This window comes from Triturus cristatus, chromosome 10 (genome assembly GCF_964204655.1).
Source record: "Triturus cristatus chromosome 10, aTriCri1.1, whole genome shotgun sequence".
In the NCBI taxonomy this organism is placed as follows: Eukaryota; Metazoa; Chordata; class Amphibia; order Caudata; family Salamandridae; genus Triturus; species Triturus cristatus.
The window spans coordinates 762,366,429-762,383,869 of NC_140593.1; positions in this window are offsets into that span (position 1 = coordinate 762,366,429).

Sequence of the window (17,441 nt, forward strand, 5' to 3'; positions counted from 1 at the left end):
GTCTGAACAAGTGCCATCTCGAATTCTTGCGAGTCTCCAACAGCTTGGCTAACCTGTTCCTGTGGTCTTTCAACTACCGGTGGCTCTCCTGGGACAGGTGCTGTTACCTCATCAAGGAGACACAGAACTTGGCAAGTGTGTTCAGAATGCATCCAGCTGGGGAGATATTGCATTTGACAGCAGTCGTGGAGACCAAAATCATTTGGTACAGTCCCTGCAAATAAAGCGCCAAACAGTTTTTCCTCACATACTTCTTGACCAGGATCCAGTCACCAGGGGACAGATGATGACATTGCTCCTGATGAGGCAGGACCATAGCAGCTTCGACCTGATGAGACATAGAATGCACCAGGTCAGCCAGTGCTTTACAATAATAGAGTACCAAATCATCAGTGATGTTGCCGGTAGTGCAGGCAGTCTTATTTCCCTATACATGATAGTCTCATGGGGGTACAATCCTGTCCTTCGATCACGTGTGCTGTGAAGACTCATCAACGCGAGCGGCAAAGCATCATGCCATTTCAATGACGTAGAAGCACATACTTTGGCAATCCTTGTTTTCAAAGTTCTATTGACCTGCTCCACCATACCCAAACCCTCAGGCCTGTAACTTTAATGCAGTCTCTGTTCAACTTACAAAGCAGCGCAAAGCATTCTCAAATCTTCATTGTGGAACAAAGTTGAGAAGCCACACCTTGGTATCAATTCCCTCAATAATAATTTTGTGACTGCCAGACTATCATTCCTGCCTGTAGGATATGCCTCCACTCACCGTGAAAAGATTCACACCACAACCAACACATACCGCAATTCATTACACACAGGAATCTCTATGAAATAAAGTTTCTTCCTATTGAATGGACCACCAGATCTCCTGATGTGACTCAATGTAATTGCAGTTATTTTCCCTACATTATTCTGTTGACACACAACACAGCTCTAACACAACGCTTCAGCCATCAACCTAAATCTGGGATTAACCCCTTGCATGCCCGCCCCTTTCCCCGCCCAGTGCCGCGCCTTCCATTAGCGGGCGGAGTTCATGACGAGCTGGACTCGTCATGGGCACAGCGCCACCGCAGCCCATGACGAGTCCAGCTCGTCATGGGCACTGAAGGGGTTAAACCAGGTTTGCCAAAACAACCTCACCGTCACATCCTCCTACATGAGTGGGACCATGATAGTGTTGTGCCATCGGTGGTAAAAGACTATTGAGCATCACTGGTCTTCTATCTTCTGAAACCCAAATATCTTCTTTGTCTCTCTTAACACAACCTACTCTGACCCAAGCTTGCTGTTCTTCCTCTGACACTTCCTTCTGTAACCTCTTCACTTCTTCCCAGGTGTCTGCTGCTGTCAAGAATAGGTTGCAGATGGTTTTGTTTGCTCCCTCATTGGTATATTCACCGTTGAAAGTACAAGCATTGTAAGCACAGTATTTTGCCATCTCGTGTACATACCTATTTCCAACAGTTACATAATCATGGCCCTTGCAATGTGCAGAAAACTTAACAATAGCAATCTGAGCTGGCATTTGCAATGCCTCAAGGAGTTTTCGAATTTGCTCCCTATTTCAGATAGGCGATCCAGAAGAGGTCATGAAACCCCTCTTGGCCCATAACTGTCAGAAGTCATGACCCACACCAAAGCTGTATTGACTATCCATGTAGACAGTCTCCTCTCTCTCCTATCAGAGTCACAGCTTGCCCTAGTAAGAGCAATCAACTCACCCAATTGTGCTGAATATACATCTGAAAGCTACAAAGCTTCTACTACTCCTGAAACTGTACAAACCACATAAGAAGCTCTCAAATTTCCTCCATGGTCTCATAAACATGAGCCATCCACAAATATTGTAAAATCAGATTCAAGTAGGGGCTAGTCTTGAATATCAGATCTCGGCTTGTTGCATAGTTTATTGGCAATAAGACAATCATGCTCCGTTTCATTTGCATCAACATAAGCATCAGGAATAGGTAACAGTATGGCAGGGTTTAGAACTGAACATCTCTTCAATCTGAACTTTTTAGCCGCAAGAATGATCTGCTCATACCGGGTCAAGTGACTGTTCATCACATGCTGAGTGCCAGTACATGTCAGCAGTATTTCCACTGAATGAGGCATGTACGCCTTTAAAGGATGACCCATGACAATGCCTTCACATCTCTCTATGCTGACACCTGTGGCCACCACTGCTTTAAGACATCCAGGCAGAGCCACTGCTACTGTATCTAAGGCAGCTGAAAAATAGGCCATGGGCCTATGGGCATTCCTATGTGTTTTCACATTAGTACTGAGAGAGCACAGCCCTCCCTCTTACTTGAAAAAAGCAAAAATGCTTTGTTGTAATCAGGCATTCCTAGCACTGGGGCCCGAGAAAGACTTTCTTTCAACTCCAGGAATGCAACCAAACAGTTGTTGTCCCAAGGTATTGGATTGGACACATCCTTGTATTTCAGCCTCCGTAAAGGCTTGGCTACTGGGGAAAAGTTGGGTATCCACTGACAACAGTAGCTCACCATTCCAAAAAACATCATGACCTCTTTCTGTGTTGTTGGCAGCTTCATTTGCAGAAACGATGAGATTCTCTCTTGTGACACCTTTCTGACTCCTTTTTCTCTTTCAGACAATACTACAACTTTCCAGGGGACACTTTATGTCCATTCTCAGCCAAGCGGTTCAGCAATGTGATGGTATTGACCTTGCATGCTTTGCGAGTAATTTACGCAACCAACAGGTCACTGATATACTGAACCAGGCAGTATTGCAAGGCATGACCAGAGATTCCAGATTCTTTTAAAGGATCTGGTTGAAGATAGAAGAGTTCTCCGTGTACCCTTGTGCAACTCGGCACCATGTCAAAACACGATTGAGGAGTTGGAACATGAAAAGGAACTGTCTGTCCTCATGCAAGGGTATGGAGAAGAATGCCTAGCATAAATCAAAAACAGAAAAACACTCATCCTCACATGGAATCTGAAACGATATTACAGCAGGATTTGGTACCATGGTTCAACAGGGGACCACAATGTTATCAATTTTACGCAGGTCCTGCACTATGCGGTACTTACCGATAGGGCCGATAATGGGTGAGTTACACATACTCCCCATAATTTCCTTTAATATTTCCTGCTTAATCATGGGCTCAATCACTGGTTTTATTTCAGTAATTATTTCTGGAGACAAATTATACTGTGGGGTTCAAGGAAATTCTGCATTTAATTTTATCTGTATGTGGACTGGTTCAAGTTCTTTAATGAGTCCAATATCCTTTCCCGGGAAAACCTTCAAATCAGCGTTCACTGCGACTCTAAGATCTGAAGGCAAATCTTCACATGTCAACAGTGGGATACATGGTATCAAGTGGGGAATGAGTAACAATATTAAAAGCCACATCCTCATCATGTGTTTGAAACTCCACACTTCTTGGTGTACAGTAAATACTGGTATTCAGCTTGGACAGTAAATCACATCCTAACAGGTTTACTGGACTTAAATCACAGACCACAAACTGGTGATTATCCTCAAGATTCCCTATTCTAACAGGGACTTCCTCTGTAATGGGATTTCTCATCTGTCAATTAACAACTTGGATCGTTCATCCCGAGAGAGGTAGGTTCGGAACTTCCACTTATCTTACAGTAGAATGGGTAGCACCAGTATCAACAAAAAATGATACATCATAGCCATTTATCTCAAAATTTACATAAGGGCCACTTTGATCTACATCTAGGACTGAACCAAGCATGCAACCCTCCTCCCCCTTAGGCACTGTCAGGCTGACTGATTGACACCACAATTGTCAACAGTCTCAAACATGGTATATTGTTGATACAAACCGGTCCCGAGTTAAGTTCTGGGTAACATTTGAAACCTAGTTCGAAACAAATCTGGGGCAGCTGCATTTTGCTGTGGCAGTGGGGGTTGTCGAATGTGTATCACCGGGTCTTGAGGTACATTGAAATTTTGATCTCTTAGTCTACGTACATTCCACATCTGCATAGGATTGTTACTTTGTTGAGATACAAACCCTGTATTCGGCCCTTGATTTGTTGAATCAAAACAACATTCTTGCTTCCAATGCCCAACCTATAACAGATGTGCCATGGATTGTACTTTTTAAACATAGCCACATCAATTCCAGGACTAGGGTCTATAGGAACTCCTTTATTCCTACCCAGAGACAAAAATCGACCTCCATCCTGGGTGGTGGGGACTCCGTGTTGATACACTCCCAGCATAGGAAGCTATGGCTTCATTTCATACAAAATTTGTCTACAATTATCAATGATTCGTATATTGAATGTACCATAGTGAGAAACCTCTAATGCTCCCTCCTTTTCTGTGATCTTGTGCCATTGTTTAAGCCAAACACAAGTGTTAAACCCTATATTTATCGCCATATAATGACCTGCCTCAAGTCTATCCAGGGGCGTGGCTTGGCATTATGGCTGCGTAGATGGGCTTTGAAAGAGGTCCGTGCAGCTGCCCAATATAGATTAATATCCTGAGGTATCCTGGCTTCCAAAAGCAAGGGAATTGCTCCCTGGGGACCTGAGAGATCGTCTGCTGTCTGACAAGGGCTGAACGGACCCCTGTACCCCGGAGCGGCGAACGCGGAGTTCGGGCCCGAGTGACCTACTGGTGCCATCTTGGGAGTGGCCTGAAGAAGAGTACGTGGAGGTGCTGGAGTGGGGTTTTCTTTAAAAAATTGTATACCCTCTCCATTTTGCATGTTTACATTAATAAGAATAATTAATTAATAGTAATTGTACTAATCGTTTGCTGTGTGAATTGACCAACATTACTAATATAAGAAATACACGTGGGAATTGCATTTGCATGGCCTAATTAATACGTAAACTAATTTTCGTACGCATATTAATGATAGACAATTAGAAATTGCCTGATTATATTTTGCTTTCGTGATGTATTTGTAATTCGTGCTTTATTAATGTGAATATAATCTGCATTTAAGTGTTGCTTCTGCTAGATAAATACACACACATATGGGTATTAGTAGGGGGATAACATTTTATTAGTCATTTCCATGTATTAATTACATTTTTGTGTTTCTCTGCTTAAGTTGACCATTTGGTGGCCACAAAATGGCCGTCATCCCTATTTTGACGAACACGATTCCATTATGAAGGTTTCTGGGTGAAGTGCGCATGCGTCACCATCAGCTGCAGTGGCCTTTTGGACGACCCTAACTCAACTGTGCCACCCAAGGACACACCGGGCTACCAGCCAGCTGCTCTGAAAGAAACAATGAAAAGATACTATTCCGAGGAGAAAATAAGAACTAGATCTAAAGACACATTATCCGTATGGGAAAGCTGTTGAATCATTTTAAACGGACCAATTAGAAACGTTCTAAATATCATTTGTTACTTTGTGGAATGTAATTTTATTATAAAAATGGTAGAATAGAGAGGGTGAGGTGGTGTGACCCTTCAGAAGATTTTCGATTTCCTGACGTTATGCTGACGGAGAGGACGGTGACACTGCAGGACAGCTGTTTCCTAAGACTCTGATAGTATGAACTGACGACCAAGATTTTGACTTAGAGGACGACTTTTAGCCAGAATAGGTAAATATGATGGTCTATTGCTTGATTAAACCAGAGACTCAAATTTTATTATTTAGATAAAATTTAAGATTCATTACAGAACTGTGTTGGGTCGTTATTATGAGAAAAATGTATTTATGTAAATAATGTTATAGATTTCGTTATCACTCCAACCTGCAGCTAGCTGATCCATGGCCTATTCATGGGAGGAGTACTAAAAGGTGAAGTTTAGGCCTTTATAAATAGGGTTTTATGAGTATTTCCTTCCATTACAGCGAGTGGAACAATCGCCTCCTTGAAAACAGGTTATTAGAAGGATGAATGTTGGTGTTATGGGCCCCACCAGTGAATGTAGTGATTGTGTTTGATCTATGATTTGTGACAAAGGGAGGGATTTTGTATTCCGCGCTGCATCAGAGGCGCTGCACCTACAGCTTTAACGGGCCCCACTGTGAGAAGAATAACCATGCGGCGGTCTCCAGGGGAAAGGCGCTGCCTACTTTGCGGGAATTGAGGTGCCGGACAGTCCCGTTCCGGTTGTGATGGAGACTGTCTCCGGGACGGACAGGCACAGTACAGTAAAGTGCTTGGCGAGTGGGGCTGGACCCGGAAGCTGGTTGAACCCCTGCTGGGGAGGAATCGTGGTCTAACCCCCACAGCGGAGGTCGACCTACGGCAGGACCAGTGGGAGCAAGACAAAACGAATGCGTTCAGAGATGCACCCCGTGGGCCCAAGATATAGTGGTGCATGAATGGAGGAGCTGTCGGGGAAGATTTAAATGAGCGTGGCCGGTGCTGTTCAATCAATGGGCTGGTCATTGTTAGTGAATCCAAGGAGATCAGTGTAGCCAGGACTGGAAACCCCATCCCTTGATTGTGAGGTAAGGCTGGCAAACCCTGGAAGAGTAGGACCGCAGGGTGAGGTCTGGCTGTATTGCTGTGGTGGCTTGGAGGAGAGCAGCCTGAGTCCTGTTGTGCTCGGAGTCTTCTGGTGGAGGAGGGTCTGCGCAGAGGGAGAGATGACCCAGGCCCCCCTCTACGGCTTGAGAACGTGAGGAGAGATTCAAAGGGGGTACCTCCTGGGAAACCTTATATATGTGGGTGATGGCGGGCTGATTGGACTCGCCACCCTGGATGTCAATGATGTAGTGAGGTGGTTGGGATGTTCTTACTCCAGAGACGAGGCATAGTAGAACCGTCCACATTGTAACTGGAATCCTGCATATTCGTGTTAAGTTGTGGAGCACTTCATGTGAGAGAGTACAGGACCCTTGGTGGGATTTGAACCGGTGGGAAGAAATACAGACTGGCTGCACCTCCCCCTGAGGAGGACCATATAGACAAACTCGCTGCAAATTGTGGAACAGTATGGGGAAAAATAAAACAGCAAAACCGCAATCTAACAAGATATCGAACTATGCTCAGCTCATATCCCATGGTCCGGAGAACAGGAGTGAGGACCAAATCATGGAAAAGGGAACACTGGCAGAGGCCGCCGAAGACGCACCAACACTGATGGATGTTATCCTTGCTGTTCAATCCACTAGAGACGATATGATCAAGAAGATTGATGCTGTGGCCATAGACGTTAATCTACTGAGATGCGATCTCAGGAAAGTCTCTGAAAGAGTGACGACCACTGAGAAAGACACAAAGGCCCTCAAGGAAGAGGTTAGGAACCTTAGTGAGACAGTGGTGGAGCTGAAGTGACAGGTGATCAAGCTCGATGACCGGGCGGAGGACTCAGAAGGTCGCTCCAGGAGGAGGAACCTAAGATTTGTCGGGTTTCCAGAGAGAGCGGAAGGGCTGGATGTGGGTTTGTTCTGGAAAGACTGGATCACTTGGGAAATGGCTCCCAAACACTTGTCGAAGTTCTTCAGTGTGGAGCGGGCACATAGAGTGTTGGTTGCCCCCCCAGGCCTGGAGCACCTCCTCGTGCCATAATTGCAAAATGATTTACCTTCCGGGATAGGGATCTTTTGCTTCAGCTTTCCCACAGTGGCAAACGGTATTTCTTTGAGAGACATTCCATAACAGTATACCCGGACTACACTCAAAGGGTCCAGGTACAGAGGAAAACCTTTATCACAGTGAAACAGCAACTTAGAGACTTGAACTTAAAATATAGCCTCATGTTCCTGGCGAAACTCAGGGTGGAGAGTGAGGGGCGAGCGTTGTTCTTCTTCTCGGCAGGGGAAGCGAGTGACTGGTTGGACACCAGGGCCCCGGATGGGAGATGCCTGGTCCCTTTTACGAGTTTCACTGGGACACAGTCCTCACAGTCCTCTTCGAGGGGTCGAAGACAACTTGCACGTCAGAAACCACAAAAAAGAACTATGAGCCTGTGTCGTATCACAGTCAGGCAGGGCGGCACTCTCCAGGCGTGACTCAGAGGTGGTTCCAGATTCGGCAGACATGACATGGGACATTGAGCGAGTGGCCACAAATGAACTCCATGCACCAAATATTATTCGCTGAAATGTACAGATAAGTTTTGCTTTGTATTATAGATAGGATGGCAATTTGCCATATTTGGTCTAAACTGTTACATTGCGGTCCCTGGAGACCTATATTTTCTGATCAAGGGCCCGGCACCCCTGCCTGCTCCAATAAGTTTCACCTTTATGGCCTATCCTTAACTTACATCAGATATAGGTTGGGGGTCTGGTAGCCTATTTATTCTGTTGAGAGCGTGGGCAGCTGCCGGAGCAGCGACATCCCCATTGGAGACCAGGGCCGTCGGGGAGGCTTGAGAGTAATCTGGTGCCCTGGCTTCACCAGTTCTCTTGCACAGCGTTTATTAGACACAGTTATTGACATCTTAGACAATGCTGGCTTGGGTCAATGCCTTAAGCAGGATATACTGATCTTGAAGTGACTAAGGGGGGGTATGGAGCGGTTTGGGGGTGTGTGTATTGTTTGGTGTGAGGAATAGGAGATGTGAATACCAATTTATACTACTACCCAGGGAAGGGAGGGGAGTACGGGTTGTTCAGTTCTTATAAGATGGTTTTGTTATAAGGGAATCAATAGGGTCACACAGGATTACACTTGGATTCACAGGCTGAAGAAGATGGGCACACTGGCCTCAGGAGTTCACATGTCAGGTGCTTAATGTCATATCGTCATGACAGTACAGACGTTGAAGTTCCTTAACTGGAATGTCCGTGGGATGGCAGGCTTAGATAAGCGTTGAAGAATACATGCCTTCCTGAAGAGATATAGGATAGCAATAGCTGGACTACAAGAAACACATATATGGGGGAACACATTACTGAGCCTATGGAAGAGATGGAGGCGCAGATGAATGCCACATCATACTCTGGTTTTGCATGAGGGGCACTTATATGGGTGGCACCAGGGGTCCCATTCCAAAACCTCCAGCATGCCTTAGATCCTGATGGATGGTACGTTATCCTGTTTGGAAGGTTGGAAGGGAGAGAAATATGCATTATCAATGTCTACGCCCCCAACTTGGACTGCCCCGATTTCTTCCCAACAGTCTTGAAGGCGGAAATGCCGTATTTAGTTACTGAGGCCCTTTTCTTTGGGCATTTTAATTGTATATTTGATGGGAACTTGGCTAGGTAACCCCCTAGAAACTACACTAAACCCCGCATGCTGAGATCCCTCACTAGTATCCTTCAAGGCATGCATCTTCGTGACGAATGGAGAGCGCGCAATCCTACGAAAAGGGAGTTCTCTTGTTATACCCCTGCAGCTAATACCGTCTTCCGTATTGACCTTTACTGTTTTTCCACTGGCCTGTCCGCTGACACGCAGACCATTTCCTATTTACCACGATATCTATCCGACCATGCACCATTATTGTTGACCCTGTCCAGTGAACCGGGACATCCACCTATTCCACTATGGCGGCTTCGGGCCGAGGCCCTTATGGATCCCCCATGTGTACAAACTCTGATGGAGGCACTTGGTCATTACTTTGGGGAAAACAGGGGATCCAAATCTACTAGATCCACAGAGTGGGAGGCAATGAAGGTCGTTATTAGGGGGATTTGCATGAAGACCTCGTATGGATATAGAGGAATGGCAGTATAATTGATAGGAAATGGGCGCCTAAAAGTGTAATTCAACTTGTTATTAGAATTGTTACCACAGTTGTCACGGTGCTGTAAGGTAGAGAGGACCACCAGCCTCTCTAGCAAATGTGGCCTAAGTTACAAACAACATAATTATTGATCCTCAGCAGACGTAATATATAAATGATATAAGTTACAATTGTTAGTCACACAGAATTCTGCAAAAATGATCAATTCAAGTTATTTCTTTGATCTTTTATTCTTTCTTCGGGCTTTTGTTTGTGAATAGATTCCAAGCCAGCACGTGTTTCGTCGGCTCAGTATGGTTGTACATGCAACTTTTTCAAGGCTTCTATATTCACATTTATAATGTTTTGAGTGTGGTGATAATTCCAACCCACACTGTCCTGCGGCGTGGGGTAATTCATATAATTCATATAACTGCTAGGTTTTGATTATACCATACTTTCCTTCAATATCGTTGTTCATTGACTTGATGTGGTACTGTAAATTCGGAACCGTATAGGTGGCATGGTCCCACCATGCCAATTTTGGTATCAGCGAACCGCAAATGAGTAATGCGGTATGTATGAGTGTTTGCGGCATGTTTCACTAATGAATTCACCGTCCACATGATACCACATATCGAACCCTTTGGGTTCCATTTTAGAACAGTAGCCATTTTGTGGTTGCCCTCACATAGGCTGCGCACTAAGGCCATGCTCAGGCCTAAAGGACACGTACACCTTCTGTGACTTCTCTCTGACCTGTGCAAGCCGACTCCGCTGCCCGAGGTCAATCCTGTCCGGCCGGTTCCTTTCTCGCGGCCTAATGTGATTAGCATCAGGGCTCGACCCATCATAAAGCCCCTGTTCGCACACGATCTCTGACTAAGCTATTTTCACACCTGACTCTGTTTCCTACTTTATGGCTCATTTTACGAGCAGGAGGTGCCCTTTTATTGGGGTCTGCTGTTATCTGATGAGGGTTCTGAGCCTTGCTGGGTAAAATGACTGCATGCTTAATGAACTGAAATGTGGGATTGTCATTATGGCTCTGCTGTTCCTTTGAAACTAAAATATGTGAATGAGCTCTTGTAAAACAGAGGCGGTGTTGCCCCCAAAGCGTAATTTTGTGTATATAAGTAAAGACTGGATTTTGGTTGAGGGGCAGTCTCCTGAGAACCCACATCGTGTTGTACTTCTCGGATATCTGTGATTGGTCTACAGCCAATAAACACGATCTTTGATTTCACCTAGAAGACTCTGTGTTTCTGTGGGTCTGAAACAGGAAGAATCCGAAGTCTTAGGGTGTGTTCCCCTGCACCGCTGGGCTCTAAAAACCCAGTACTTCAGTTGGCGCCCAACTCGGGGCAATTTCAGTGGTACCGGTCCAAGCCAGAGGTTCGTGAGGAGCTTCGTGTGGAAATTCTGGAGGAAGGCCGCCACTTCATCGACCCCTGCATGTCGACGTGGTCCGAAAGTCTTTTCTGCGAGGTTCTCCGCGTCCCGACGGCTACTAAGGACTGCTGCCCTGATTAATCGCCCTGTTTTGGGCCCTTGACGATTTGGTAGAGGGAACCAATTGAGAGAGTCTTCTGGTGAAGTCATCGATACCTCAGTTAAGTATAAGTGGAGCGTCTCCCAGTTTGTTTGGTATCCTTTGGGATTTGGTATCCTTCGGGATCGCTTTGATTTGGGTCTTGCAAGTGCCAAAGCCAGAGGACTCGTGTATTCACGAGACTATCGTATTCGATAATCCTTTGAAGTTTGAAACTAGACTAGTGAGCGAAGATGCCTGGTTCTAGTATATTTGAAAATTTGTTTTGTTTTGGTTGTAAAAGGGACTCCCAATTGGAGGATTCGTGTCCGGTTCCTCCAATTGGAACTCCAACTTATGAGCTTTATGTGAAACATGGCGTGGGCCCCATTACGTATAATGAAGTATGGGTCCGATACACCAGAAAGGATGGTGTTTTAAAATGGCCCCAAAATGGTAGTTTCGACACAGAGATCCTAGATAATTTAGAAGTTAAATTGTTCAAGAAGAAAGCCCGGCCGGCGATGTTTGATTCCTTCCGCCTATGGCGAAAGGAAGCCAAACAAAAAGAAATTAAATTAGCCAAGAAAAATAAAAGAGAGAGAGGTATGTCGATAATGCAAGCAGCTTTGCAGTTTAAGGATAATGAAGAGGACCGAATGAATGAGCAGTTGCACAGGCAACGCAAACTAGTCATTGATAAATGTCACCCAGCTTTGCCACCCCTTCAACAAGATGAGTCAAAAGAGAAAGATTCCCTAATGTCACATTTGATAAGTTCGCCACCCCCGTATGCGCAAAATGCTACAGCGCCTCCGCAACCCGTAAATGTGCAGCCTCCAGCTAATGCTCAGCAAGCTTTCCCGCAGCCGCCACCTCCTCCTCAGCCGGCTCCTATTCTGGTAGCACAGCCTTCCCAAGGGCCACCGATTTTGCTACCTACCACTTCTGCGACCCCTGCGACTATACCTAGCACATCAGCTGCCTCCCTTGCTGCCCTACCTGTTACTACTCCTGTATCTGTATCTACACCCGTTTTTCTTCCCTCTGTTTTTCCCCCGGTTCTTGCCTCGACTTCTCCTTCTGCAAGACAACGAATAGCTAGTGCAGTCACTAGCCTTATATCACCCCTCTTTGGGTCGTCTACTACGACCCCTGGTCGACAACGTAAGCAGTTACGTAGTCAAATACCTGGTTCTAGAGAGAAAGAAGAACTGGACCGCATGGCACGTAGATGGATTGTTTATCCCTCTAGATATGATGTAGAATCTGTTGTTAGTGTTTTTCATCAGTGGGAAGCGCCACAACAGCGGTACGTTTTTGAGAAAATGTGTGAAATCCTATGTGAGGAATTGGAAGATAATGATTTAGACTCCAGTCCGCAAGAGTTGTGTCAAGTGCGATTTGAATTTGGAAAAGGTACGATTGTGGGTTCTGATGTTGAGAAAGCAGTTGCGACACTGCTGTCTTTCAGGAATGGGGATTGTCAGCAGTCGTTGTTTGGACAGGAATTCCCTGAAGGGACACAGGTGAAAGTGCGACAATACCCGATGCGTGAGGTTCCTCCAGTCTGGAGACCTGGTGATGCTGCTGCTAATCTGCCTGTTTTGCCACATTTTCAGCGAGTTTGGGTACATGTTCCCTGGAAACGATCTGAAGTTTTAGCGCTTAAGCAGACATTGCCTGACCCCCGTAAGAACCCTGCAGGATATTATAAGGAGTTATCGCAGACTGCAGAATCGCGTGTCATGAACCTGGCTGACATAGATATGTTGTTCGGAAATGTTGTTCCACAGCCTTTGTGGGGATTGATTCGTAATGCAGCTCATGCTGCAGAACTAGGTGACACATGGGCTAATATCGTTAATGCAGACAATAGACAGGTTGGCGGTGCCAAGCCTGAGCCCGTGGTAGCAGAACTCCCTGGTAGAATAATTAATTATATGAAAACTTTAATGCCCGCAATACGTGTAAATTGGGATAAATTATCCGCATGCAAACAGAAGAAAGATGAAACAGTGTCCGATTTCTTCACCAGGTTTGAAGAAACATTTATCGACCACAGTGGTCAGGACATGAGTACAGAAGGTGGCCAACGGTTATTTGTTGATAAATTCGTGCATAATTTGCTTCCGGAGTTGTGTAAAAAATTAAAAGATTCAGAGAGTTCTTGGGCTGTTTCCTCTTCAGCGAAAATACTGGCCACTGCACAGTATTACAAAAATAGGGATAAAGATGAGAAGGATAGAACAGACAAGAAAACGAAAGAATTGAAAACAAAGGTTCTTTTACAGCAGGCTTATCTGCCACGTGCAGGTCAGAATAATTATAGGCAAACCCAGGGTATCTATCAGCAACCCCAACAGTTCCAGAATAATCAGCAAATGTATGGGTATTATCAACCACGTGTCCCTATCGGTCCCAATCAATGTTCATATTGCAAGGAGGAGGGTCACTTTAAAAATAATTGTCTTAGATTGTTGCAGCGCACAAATGATGCTTATGGCGCAAGAGGTAGAGGTGGCCAGCCAGCTCCAAGAGGTAGAGGGCGTGGAAATGTTCCCCAGAACGCGCGTCCTCTTCCGCCTCAAAATACGATGAATAGTTTTGATCAGCAAGCCAATGCAACTGGCAAGACAGCTCAGTACTATAATAATGACTACTATGCAGAAGATGATAATACGGAAAGTAATGATTACTAGGACAGCCATAGACAGAGAGAGGGAGTTGTTTCAGTGCCAGTGGATCAGAGCGGACCGTATGTTAAGGTGACTACAGCGGGTATAACAGAGCCCTTCCTGCTGGACACTGGTGCTGCAAAGAGTTCTATTATGCGCTCCAAACTCCCTGGCGCGCCTTTGTCTGGCGAAATGAATGTTTCCGTAGGTTTTTCTGGCGCCCCGGTTAGGAACCCGATCTCAAGTCCTTTGGCCCTTTCTGTTGGACCTTGTGAGCTGAAAGCACCCCTCATCCTAACGACAGGATGTAATGAAAACTTGTTAGGATTGGATCTGCTGAAGAGATTACATGCGACATTATATTGTTCCCCCTCGGGAGTACAACTTACGCTGGGCAAGGAAGTGATTTCTCCCATGTATTTGTCAAAGAGTGAACTACCTGCTGAATTGTCGTCTCTTCCTGATGCCATTTGGGCAACTGGCCCTAATGATGTGGGCCTTTTGGAAATACCGCCGTATGTTGTCACTTTCAAAGCCAATGTTAAATTGCCCCGCATTCCCCAGTACAAGATCTCTAAGGAAGGTGAAAAAGCGTTGTTAGCGATTATCTATGATTTAATTGAGAAGGATGTCATTGAAGAGACAAGGGGCAACGTTTGCAATAGTCCGGTTCTGCCTGTTTTAAAACGTACTGACCCTTCTCAGCCACCTGTTTACAGATTTGTGATCGATCTTAGAGAGGTCAATAAGGTTGTTGTGCCACAGTTTCCAGTGGTCCCTGATATAACCGCCTTGTTGACTATGATCCCAGCTTCCGCTACTTGGTTCTCAGTAATTGATTTAAAGAATGCTTTCTTTAGTATCCCTATTGCAGAGGAGAGCAGGGATATTTTTGGCTTTTGTTTAGGAGGTCGAAGTTTCCGTTTTAAACGTGCTCCCTAGGGCTACTGTGAAAGCCCATCAATATACAGTCAGGCTTTGAAAGCACAGCTTGATGCCCTTGTTTTACCTAAAGGTGCTACCCTTTTCCAGTATGTTGACGATTTACTAATCGCCGCAGATACTGAGGAGATTTGTAAAGAGGCTTCATCATCATTGTTGCGTCATCTGTCTACCTTCCATCACAAAGTGTCTCTCTCTAAACTACAATATTGTCGACAAGAAGTGACCTATTTAGGTAATCTCTTCTCGAAGGAGGGAAGGAAGCTGACCCCAGAAAGAATCCAAGCCATTGCACAATTAAGCGTGCCAAAGACGAAGAGAGAAGTGCGTGCTTTCCTGGGCATTACGTCATATTGTAGGCACTGGATCCCGAGTTTTTCTTTATTGGCAAAACCCTTGCTAGTATTAACATATAAAGATATACCGAATCCTGTCCCATGGTCCGAAGAGTGTCAGCAAAGTTTTTTGGAATTACGTAAGGCATTATGTTCAGCTCCTGTGTCGGGTACCCCCGACTATAGTAAGCCTTTTACCTTGTATGTTTAAGAAAGGGACGGTTGTGCATTGTCAGTACTGACACAGCCTTTTGGAGACAGACCGCGCCCATGCGCGTATTTTTCGTCGACTTTGGACCCTGTAGCGAGGGCATTGCCAAGTTGTTTAAGAGCCACAGCTGCAGCAGCTGCGTCTATTCGACAGTCTGCTGGATTAGTGATGAATAGCACATTGATCGTAATGGTTCCTCATGCAGTGGACACATTGTTAAACAGGACCAAGACACAGCATTTAACTAATGCTCGATTGTCAAGTTACGAGTTGACGCTGCTAGCGAGTCATGTGCACATAAAGAGGTGCAATACGTTGAATCCAGCCACATTGTTGCCAATTTCAGCAGACACAGATGAGGTTGAACAGCATGATTGTCTGTTCAGAACAGAAGAAGAAACAAAAGGGAGAGTGGATCTTAAAGATACTCCCCTGGTTGAATGTGATGGTACCTTATGGGTGGATGGTTCATGCTTCAAGCTTCCGAATGGTGATACGACTGCTGCGTATGCTGTCACGACTCTGCACACGATTGTTGAAACTGCACGCATACCACATAATTCGGCTCAAGCAGCAGAATTAATTGCACTTACAAGAGCATGCGTGTTGTCGAAAGGAATGAAAGTGAACATATATACTGACAGTCAGTACGCTTTTGGTGTGGCCCATAGTTTTGGGCGTTTGTGGAAAGAACGTGGGTTCCTGACTTCGCATGGAGCTAAGATTCAGAATGGTCAGTTAGTGAATGATCTCCTTGAGTCGCTGACCTTGCCATTACAAGTTGCGATTGTGAAATGCAGCGCACACAAGAAGGTTACCGATGATGTTGGGCGTGGTAATGCACTTGCTGACGAAACCGTGAAAGAAACAGCAAAAGATGTGACAACCCGAATGTATGTTGCAGGCCCTGCAAGATGGGTTGGTGATGTTGGAATGTGTGAAGACACGATAGAGAGTGTGAAGTCTCTTCAAGCTGAAGCCGCAGAGAAAGAATTGAGTATGTGGAAAGAGAGTAAAGGTAAATTGGATGAAAATGGTTGTTGGATTGATTTGTCAGAACACCGGCGATGGTTGTTACCTGATGCATATGTGCTTCCAGTGGTTACGATGGCGCATGGAATGGCACATATCAGTGTGAAAGGGATTTGTAAGTTGTTGGCTCCAGTATGGCAGAATGCTGGAATCCCTAAATGTGCAGAGAATGTGGTCAAAAATTGCATGGTATGTCTGAAATACAATCCTGGTAGGGGAACCCCAACTCCACCTGGTCATTTTGCGCCTCCATCATATCCCTTTGAAGTTCTGCAACTAGACTTCATCCACATGGAAAGATGCAACAATTTGAAATATGTACTGGTTGTTGTTTGTGCTTTTTCAAAATGGATAGAAGCATATCCCCTAAAAGACAATACTGCCTTATCCACAGCTAAAGCCCTAGTTAAAGAATTTTTCCCTAGGTTCGGAATGCCGAGGATGGTATGGTGTGATAATGGGAGCGAATTTGTAGCCCGAGTGATGAAGGATGTGTTTGAGGGATTAGGCATTAAGCAAAAGTTTCACGCTGCAAATCACCCCCAATCAGCTGGATTAGTAGAGTGCTACAATGGCACCTTGAAGCTTAAATTGGCCAAAATTCAGGCGAGCTCCGGTCTTAAATGGCCTGACGCTCTGCCCTTAGCACTCCTATCAACAAGAATGACTGTGCATTCGCGAGTGGGACTTAGTCCGTATGAGATTGTGTTTGGCCGTCCGGCTAATGTATGGGGAGTGCCAAGGCCGAAAAAGTTCAGTGAAATCGAATATCCAGTACTGCTTGATTACCTGTATGAATTGACAGCTAAATTGCGTATCTTACACCAACAGGTTCACGATACTCTACCCCAGGCCTCTGAAGCTCCAGGACACCCTATTAGTCCTGGAATGTGGGTGCTAATTAAGAATTTTCAACGTGTGAAAAATGATGAGCCCCGTTGGATCGGCCCCCACCTAGTCCTGCTATCGACAAGATCAGCAGTTCGAGTAAAAGGGAAAAAGAATTGGATACACGGCATACACTGCAAGAGGATCCCTTTGCCCCAACCGTATGATCGGTGGGTCCAGGAGGGGATCGCTGACTCTGAG